This window comes from Adiantum capillus-veneris, chromosome 26 (genome assembly GCF_014529385.1).
Source record: "Adiantum capillus-veneris isolate H3 chromosome 26, ASM1452938v2, whole genome shotgun sequence".
Classification (NCBI taxonomy): domain Eukaryota; kingdom Viridiplantae; phylum Streptophyta; class Polypodiopsida; order Polypodiales; family Pteridaceae; genus Adiantum; species Adiantum capillus-veneris.
The window spans coordinates 133094419-133103728 of NC_140956.1; positions in this window are offsets into that span (position 1 = coordinate 133094419).

A 9310-nucleotide genomic window follows, 5' to 3' on the forward strand; every position below is an offset into this window, starting at 1 on the left:
CGTGAAGGGAACCCCCACAAAGGGTTACAAAAGAAAGAGTGGAGCCAATGTGAACATGAGCTGGAAAATGAATTGTTCCTATATGATGTGGGTAGACTAGGGTCCACCATTTTGATCATATCCCCTAAGCAGTGGCTCCAAATAAACAAGCAAAAATAGGTTCAAAAACTTCAACTTTAGTATATTATGATAAATATACTCATGCATCTAAAATTTTACAAAATATATCTCCTATCATTCGTTTCCACTATGTATCCAGCACAACATGACAATGCATGGATTCTTGATGCCATGGGTACACTCTCATTCCACTTGAGTTCTTGATTTACTTGTGATTACAGAGCACCCTCAAGCAATTTTTTGTTCGTGCACATGAAGTGTACTGTTGACCCTTAACGTCATGCCACAAATTTCTTTATCATTAAGTTGTGGCCTTCTTTTATTTTTAGACTACCAGTCAACTTCTATAATCAAACAATGTTAATATCTCTACTACCATCGCGAAGGTCTCTACCAATAATAATAAAACTTTCAAAGATCAAAAGTTAACATAAAGTCATTCTTTTTTTTTTGAAGGAAAAAGAAATAAAGTTACACTCTAAACTAGTTAAATTATGTGAGTTATCAATGGTCCTCGATTGATACACATCCACTTAGTAAAGCATGCAATCATAACAACATGATTTCATGCATACCATGCTAGCAACATAGACACATGAATTCCATAATCAATAAAATCAAACAAGGAAGAAAGGCATGGAAGAATTACACATGTTCGTATACTTGAGATGTCCTTGGGTGGATGGAAATGTCCCCTTAGAAGTTGGATGACAATGGATAGCCAAGCTACTCTCCATGCTCTTGTAAATTGCATAAAAGATAACAAAACAAAACTATACCTTGAAGAGGCATATAAACATGAAAAGAAGTCATTTACTCAGTGGAAGAAAAGATAGAATATGAATTGTAGAGAACTAATCTACTTGTCACTTACCACACTAGCAGTGCTCAAGGAGAGAGAATTTTGTATAGATTTTTTGGTAGCCCTATGGCTAAATATTTATCATCATTGTCAAGAAAACTAAATTCATCCTTAGTGAGACCATCTTAAAAGAATTCCTTATCATACAATATACATAGGTTTAGTATAAATTTCACTAGGTGGGTACTCATATTGCTCAAAAGAATAAACTTGTGCAATCAAGGAGGTGTTCTCCACTAGACAGGGATTACTCATGGTTAATAGACATATCATCCATTCTAACTCCTAAAAGATTTCCTCACATGATAATTTAGCTACCAGATCTCATTCACGGTAGCTAAGCCTCAAAATAGCTCTTATATGGTTGCGAGGATCTGGTATAGGTAACCTCTTACCCTTGCATGGGATCTAGTAGCTAAACTAGCATGTGATAAAAAATTAGAAAATTTAGAATGGATGATACTTCTATGAACTTTGACTGATCCCTATCAAAGATCTAGAAAATTGCAAAAGCTGCAAAAAATTGTAGAGATTGTCGACCATGAGTCTCCATTTTTTGACAAGGTGTTTTTAAAAGTGAACGACAACTAAACATAAGCAAGCAAGCTCTTCTTTCTACGTAGTAATTGAAAAATCCTTATTCATCAGCATTAACAAAGTCAATGTTGATGCCTTTAAGGATACATGGCAAGTTTTTCTTAGTGACAGACAATGCTTTTCGTCAAAATTGACATTAGCAACTTACTTTGACTTGATGGCTTCAATCTAGCAATGTTGATAAATGTTCCTATTGCAGTTGCTCATATATAATCATTCTTTAATTTTTCTTGACAATTTTTGAAACAAGGTATTCATCTTGCTTGGACAACACATTACCCATAGATTCATTCCTTGACAATTCTTGAAACAAGTTATTCATCTTTTCTTGCTTGGACAACACGTTACCCAATAGATTCATTTATCAACATGCATCATAGTTTTGATTTTGAAAATATTGCACTAGTTTTCCCTCCTACTACCCAACGTTCAACCACTCTCATAGAGGGTGGCCACATGGAAACTAGACCAAAAGATAGCATCCAACTACTTGATATGCAAGAATTTAGGGACTTGGAAACATATATGTCTATTTTAGAGTCCAAATTTACACAACTAAATGTGAATGTGAGCAAAATGTTTGATGTGTTGGTGCAATTTCTCCAATAGTTGACCAAGCGCCAAGTTAATGAGAAAACGAGGGCTTCTTTGGCCCCCCTTCCTATAATAAACACACTTGGCCTGCAAAAGCAAGGCTCCAATCTAGAAGGGTTTCCACTTCTCCCCATATGCCAAGCCTCACTATCTTTTTGTAGTGATAGTGAGAACCACAAACATAAATTTCATATCGTGGAACGGAGTTGACTTTACTAGTGCATGAAGGCTACCAGAGGTTGTTAAATTCTTGAAAAACACACTCAATCCTTGTCTCACCCAAATCTACACTCTACTGTATGTCAAACAATAGAAGCTATCTACAACATCACATACAAATCTCATGAGTTCACCAATAAAATGGAATCTAAACGAGACGAAACGTATAGAGTAGGTTGATAACATGTAAAGACACATGCCTCAACACTTAAATCTCCTTTCATTCACTAACCAAAATTTCACTTATTATCTACTGGGTAAATTTGACCTAACCATGTTTAGCCTCGAATACACCCTAGAGCTTAGCAATGATGCCCCTACACCCCTCCAATGCATAAAATGCAGATTTATTATGTAAATCTAGAGGGATGAGCAGAATAAAGAGTAGACAAGCAACAAAAAAACACACTTTCATCAAAAGAAAATTACAATGTAACAAAGATCTTTCATCTGTGAATGCAATGAAGCATATGACACTTCAATTAGACACTTCACGAGGGATTTATGTGCTTGAGAAGAAATCACAAGAGTACACAGTGCTTTGTAAGTCAATCGTAATACTTACTATCCAAAAATCCTCCCTTAGGTTTTAAAAAAAATGGCTTTGATACTTAGGGTTCAAAAATGAGAAAAGATTTTAACTCACAACAGCCTAGGATTTCCTTGATACAATCTAGAAGCACGTAGCCCCACTCTGTCTAGCTCATAATCACATAATAGCTACAAAATAATTTTGGAAGTAAAAGAACTACAATGGCTTAGGGTTGTGGACCTTTGCCTTCACAAAGATCAGAACATCGCTATTTCATTATAATTATTGATAATTACTCACAATATGTATTTTTTTCATACTTAGAGAAAAAATTAGGGTTTTATATGTTTTCAAAAGACTTTATAAAGCTATGAACAAGGTATTCATCATAAACATAATATTCACCCCAATAGAATGGTGTTCATGTATATTCATTCTGGGTTATCCCGTGCTTTCTAGAGTGAAGCTAACCTTGATAGCAATACTTGTTTAGAATCATCTTCCTACTAGTGCTCCTTTTGGTAAGATAGCCATCAAAACATGGACAGGTGAAATCCTTTCTATATCTCATTTTCAAACCTTTGTATTTATTGCTATATTAGAGTTTCCAAAAACACAGGAACAAAACTTGAGTCTTGACGCTCCTAGACTCAAAGATAATTTTATTTGATATTTTGACACTTCCAAAGGCTACAAACTCTATGATCCTTCCTGAATCCCCAAAGAAAGTACTTATGAATGGTGATGCTACTTTCAATGAGCAGCTTGTGGGGGTACATATTAGATTGATGATTCTAATAATAATAAACCTCTACTTCATGCCTTTTCATTGTTTTATGATATTGAAACTCTTTCTAAATAAAGGAGTAGCTTTACACTTCACAACCATCAATTCTGAATGCTACTAATGTTGATATTGATATTCTTGTTGATGGGTGTATCGTTTTTTAGCATGGTTCTTATCATGTTTATGATGAAGATACTATTAAAAATGGTCTTTGTACTTTTAAAGATCTTGAGATTAAAGTGAGGCTATCTCTTCTCTGAGAAAAGGAACAATGAAAAGAGGCCATGGAATCAAAGTATGACTCTCTTATCTCTAAAGGTCCATGAATATTGATTGAATTACCTCTTGGTCCTACAACCATCAAGTGTAAGTGGGTGTATAAAAAAAAATTCAAAGCATATGGATATTTTGGGAAATTTAAGGCACAATTAATCGCCAAAGGCTACTCTCAAATTGTTAACATTGGTTATCAAAAGATCTTTTCATAAGTTATTTGCAATGCTAGTATTTGGGTCTTATTGCATTTGCCATTCAATTTGACTACTTTTCTGAATTGTGATTGTAAGGTTTCCACCTTTCTAGAAGCGGGAAAATAAACCCTAAAGCTTTAATTGAGAGGACCAGACCAACAAATTGGTAAACCAATATATCAAAAGCAGTCAAAATTGGTATTTTTGAAATCTTAAGCACGACAACATTATAGCTAGTAATTTTCAAAACTGAATTCATATGAAAATTGACCCCGTATGGCGTCCGAAAGTTTTCATAACTACTTTAATTTGCTAAATAATTGAAAGGATTTAGTAATCATTGAATATGAAGACATTTTAGAAGACTTTTTATAACCTCTCAGATAGATATTTATGGTTTAAGAAAAAAATATGCTTGAAAATTAGCAAATTTGGCAATCAAGATTGGCAGGTGCTAGGGAGGATATGTTTGACCTACCAGGGGCTAAAATAGCAGTAGAGGGTGCTTCATAGAAATGAGGGACCGCCCAAGGTTGCGAAATTGAGCCCTAGTTACGAGAAACCTATAAATAGACCCCTAGGCTTCTCATTTTTACGTAGATTGGAGACCTAGCCTCATCTCTCGTGCATAGAGAGACTCTGTCCAAGAACTCTAGTTGATTAGCAAAGGTAATTAGCATTAGCCCTTGTTATTTAGTAAAAATATATTAATATATACTTAATTACTTAATTAATCTTATAAATTAAGAAGATTAATTCTCTTTATCTCTATTATAAATTACTCTCTTAATGTAAATACACTTTTAATTATTCAAATTAAGATTGTGATTATTAATCTAATCAATTAGTAAACCATATGAGTCTACAATTAATCAATTTTGTCTTTAATTAAGAGAAATTATATCATTTAAACCGAGATAGTTACAAGTTACTTGTCAAAGCTTGATTATACTATTAGAAAGCTAGAAAAATTATGTCATAATTTTTTTGGTAGAAATTAGTTGTTTTAAACCTTAAAATTAATGGAAAATTTAGCAAAATAACTTAATAAATCACAAGACAACTATCAAAGTTGGAAAACATTATCAAAAGTACGAGATAGTTATCTCATGAACATAAAATTAGTATAGATATTCATGTAAGGTAAAATTATTTGCTTTTAGCTATAAATTACAAAGAGAAATTAGTTAGCTAGCTTAGATAATTACATGGTAATTATCCAAGTCAAGAAATAATATACACAAGTCAAGATAATGATCTCATGAACAAAAAATTAGTTAAGCTATTTAGTAAGGTGAAAATGGTCTAATTTTAGCTATAAATAGAAGGGGGAAATTAGTTATTTAGCGTAGTTAACTACATGGTAGTTATCAAAGTTCGAAAACATCATTAGAAAGCCAAGATAATTAGATTATGAAAAGAAATGTAGTTTATATAATTAATAAGATTAAAATTATTTGACTTTTTTTAAATTAAAGAGAGAAATTAGTTAATTAGCTTAGATAAATACATGGTAATTATCAAAGGTAGAAATCATCATAAGAAAATTAAGATATTTATTTTATAAGCAAAAAATGATTTATCTATTTAATTAAGCTAAATTATTTTATTTTGGCTGTAAATTAAAGGGGACAATTAGTTAACTAGCTTAAAAAAATACATGCTAATTATCAAAGTTAAAAAAAATCATTAGCAAGATGATAAAATTAGTTCATGAATAGAAATTTAGTTTAGCTATTTTATTAGGCTAAAACTATGTGATTTTAGATGTAGATTAAATGGAAAATTAATTAACTAGATTATATAATTACATGGTAATTATCAAAGCTAGAGATTATCATTAGCAAGCCAAGATAATTAGCTCATGAACAAAAAATTAGTTAAGTTATTTAGTAAGGTTAAAATGGTCTAATTTTAGCTATAAATAGAAGGGGGAAACTAGTTAGTTTGTGTAGATAACTACATGGTAATTATCAAAGTTAGAAAACATCATTAGAAAGCCAAGATAATTAGATTATGAAAAAAAATTACTTTATATAATTAATAAGATAAAAATTATTTCACTTTTTTTGTAAATGAAAGAGAGAAATGAATTAGTTAGCTTAGATAAATACATGGTAATTATCAAAGGTAAAAATCATCATAAGAAAATTAAGATATTTATTTTATAATCAAAAAATGGTTTATCTATTTAGTTAAGCTAAATTATTTTATTTTGGCTGTAAATTAAAGGGAAAAATTAGTTAACTAGCTTTAAAAAATTACATTCTAATTATCAAAGTTAGAAAACATCATTAGCAAGATGATAAAATTAGTTCATGAATAGCAATTTAGTTTAGCTATTTTATTAAGCTAAAACTATATGATTTTAGATGTAGATTGAATGGAAAATTAATTAACTAGCTTATATAATTACATGGTAATTATCAAAGCTAGATATTATCATTAGCAAGCCAAGATAATTAGCTCATAAATAAAAAATTAGTTAAGTTATTTAGTAAGGTGAAAATGGTCTAATTTTAGCTATAAATAGAAGGGGGAAATTAGTTAGTTAGAGTAGATAACTACATGGTAATTATCAAAGTTAGAAAACATCATTAGAAAGCCAAGATAATTAGATTATGAAAAGAGATTTAGTTTATATAATTAATAAGATTAAAATTATTTGATTGTTTTTGTAAATTAAAGAGAGAAATTAGTTAATTAGCTTAGATAAATACATGGTAATTATCAAAGGTAGAAATCATCATAAGAAAATTAAGATATTTATCTTATAATTAAAAATGATTTATCTATTTAATTAAGCTAAATTATTTTATTTTGGCTGTAAATTAAAGGGGACAATTAGTTAACACTAGGTTGGTAACCTAACAGGACATAAAAGTGTCCTTTCAAGGCTTTGGAAAAAACCTCCAAAACCATAGTAGATCCACTCATTTTGTAAAATACTTTCATGAGGTTATAGTTCAAGGCCTACTACACATGTAAAAAATAAGAAACTTATAAAATTTCTCATCGTTTGGTCACACCAAGCCTCCAAAGTTGATGGACCAATACATTTTCACTAAAACAGTCATTTCTTACGTTTTGTGGCATAAAAATAAGATTAGGGATTTTTGTAGGACTTGAGATAAATTTCTTGGTTAACTTCAATGGGTTGGTGATCAGATCATATGATTGCTTCTCACTCACTATTTTTTGTTTTGCCAAAAGAAATAGGTACAAAAAAGTTGAATTTTTACCATTTCGCAAAACTATCATCAAAGTTTCTATAGCCACGCTCAATACAAATAATATATGCATGTTTTCTTAGTTCCCTATTGTCCTTTAGGTTCATAAGGAGCCATGGAGCATGTCAAAAGAATAATACATCTCTTACCAAGGGGAATCTTGGGGACAAAGATGAAGTGCTAAATACAGCAAACATGAAAAAACTGGGTTCAACATTATGAGTTGTAGAATCCCATAGAAACTATTCAATATCTAGCCAAATTTGATCCTTATGAGACTAGATATGGTTACTACCTACAAAATGTATATAGTTGTCACAAGAAACTAACAATATTGAAAAAGCTATACTTGATATACTAGAATGTTTCGTTTTCTTCTATAATTGAAAAAATCAACCATCGTTGTCTACTATGCAAAATAGGGTATTAGGTGCCCCAAAACTCAAGGAATATTAGCTTTATGTTACAGTATGTGACATAGTAAATCAAAGCTTCATTTGGATATCATGAAAGCCACCAAAAAAATCATAGAAGAGCTAAAATTGGCTAAAAAACAGGATTTGACAATTTTTGTAATTTGGCCATAACTTACAACTTTAACATTTATTTCTCCCTAGAAGCATCAGGACATGTTGAGGACTACTAAAGATAGTTCTCTAGCATTATAGACCTCACAAACATGAATTCTAGAGTGGTATAGTTGCAAAAAGTTGAAAAAAAACCAAAACTAGGACCCATTTTTTCACACAGTTTAGGTTGTGAAATGTTGTGCAAGGACAAGGTTAAAGATGGAATTGATATTCCAAAAAAATGTCGAGTTTTTTTCAGCTCATGAGACAAATTTCTAGATAGATAGCACCTCAAAATCTATTTTGAAACTCTTGACATAACTCAAGGAAAATGGTCACTTAACAGGACATAAAAGTGTCCCATTACCAACCTAGTGTTAACTAGCTTAGAAAAATACATGCTAATCATCAAAGTTAAAAAACATCATTATCAAGATGATAAAATTAGTTCATGAATAGAAATTATTTTAGCTATTTTATTAAGCTAAAACTGTCTAATTTTAGATGTAGATTAAATGAAAAATTAATTAACTAGCCTATATAATTACATGGTAATTATCAAAGCTAAAGATTATCATTAGCAAGCCAAGATAATTAGCTCATGAACAAAAAATTAGTCTAATTATTTAATTAAGCTAAAAGCATCTAATTTTAGCTATAAATTAAAGAGAAAATCAGTTTATTAGATTAGATAATTACATGATAACTAACAAGGATATAAAACATCATTATCAAGTCAAAACAATTAGCTCATGAATAGAAATATAGTATACCTATTTAATCAAGCTAAAAGTATTTGATTTTTGCTCTAAATTAAAGACAAAAACTAGTTAGTTATCTTAGATAATGACATTGTAATTATCAAAGTTAGAAAATACCATTAGAAAGCTATGATAATTATACCACAAATTACTTAACTAGTTTTAGTAGTTATTATAGCTCAAAAACCTTGTTTTAGGCATAACTATAGTTGGGATAAATATTTAGTATAGCTAAAAGTTTTTAATAAAATTATTGGAGATAGTAACCACTCTTAGGAATTTGAGATAGTTATATCTTTAGGAGGTAATGAATATAATAAATGTTAAGCCAAGAATATGCCAGTTTTAGGCTTAATAAAAAGGAGAAATTAGTAAAAAGGGTTTATAAATTTATAAGATAAATAAGGGAACCCCTAAAATCTAGAAGAAATCTAGGATAAAACTATCTTAGCTATATGATTAATCAATATTATACCAAGAATTTATCAACTTCGACTACAAATTAAAGAAAAATCCAACAAAAAAGTTCTCAGAAGTGGGAAATTCCTTAGGCTAAACTAAGGTATAAG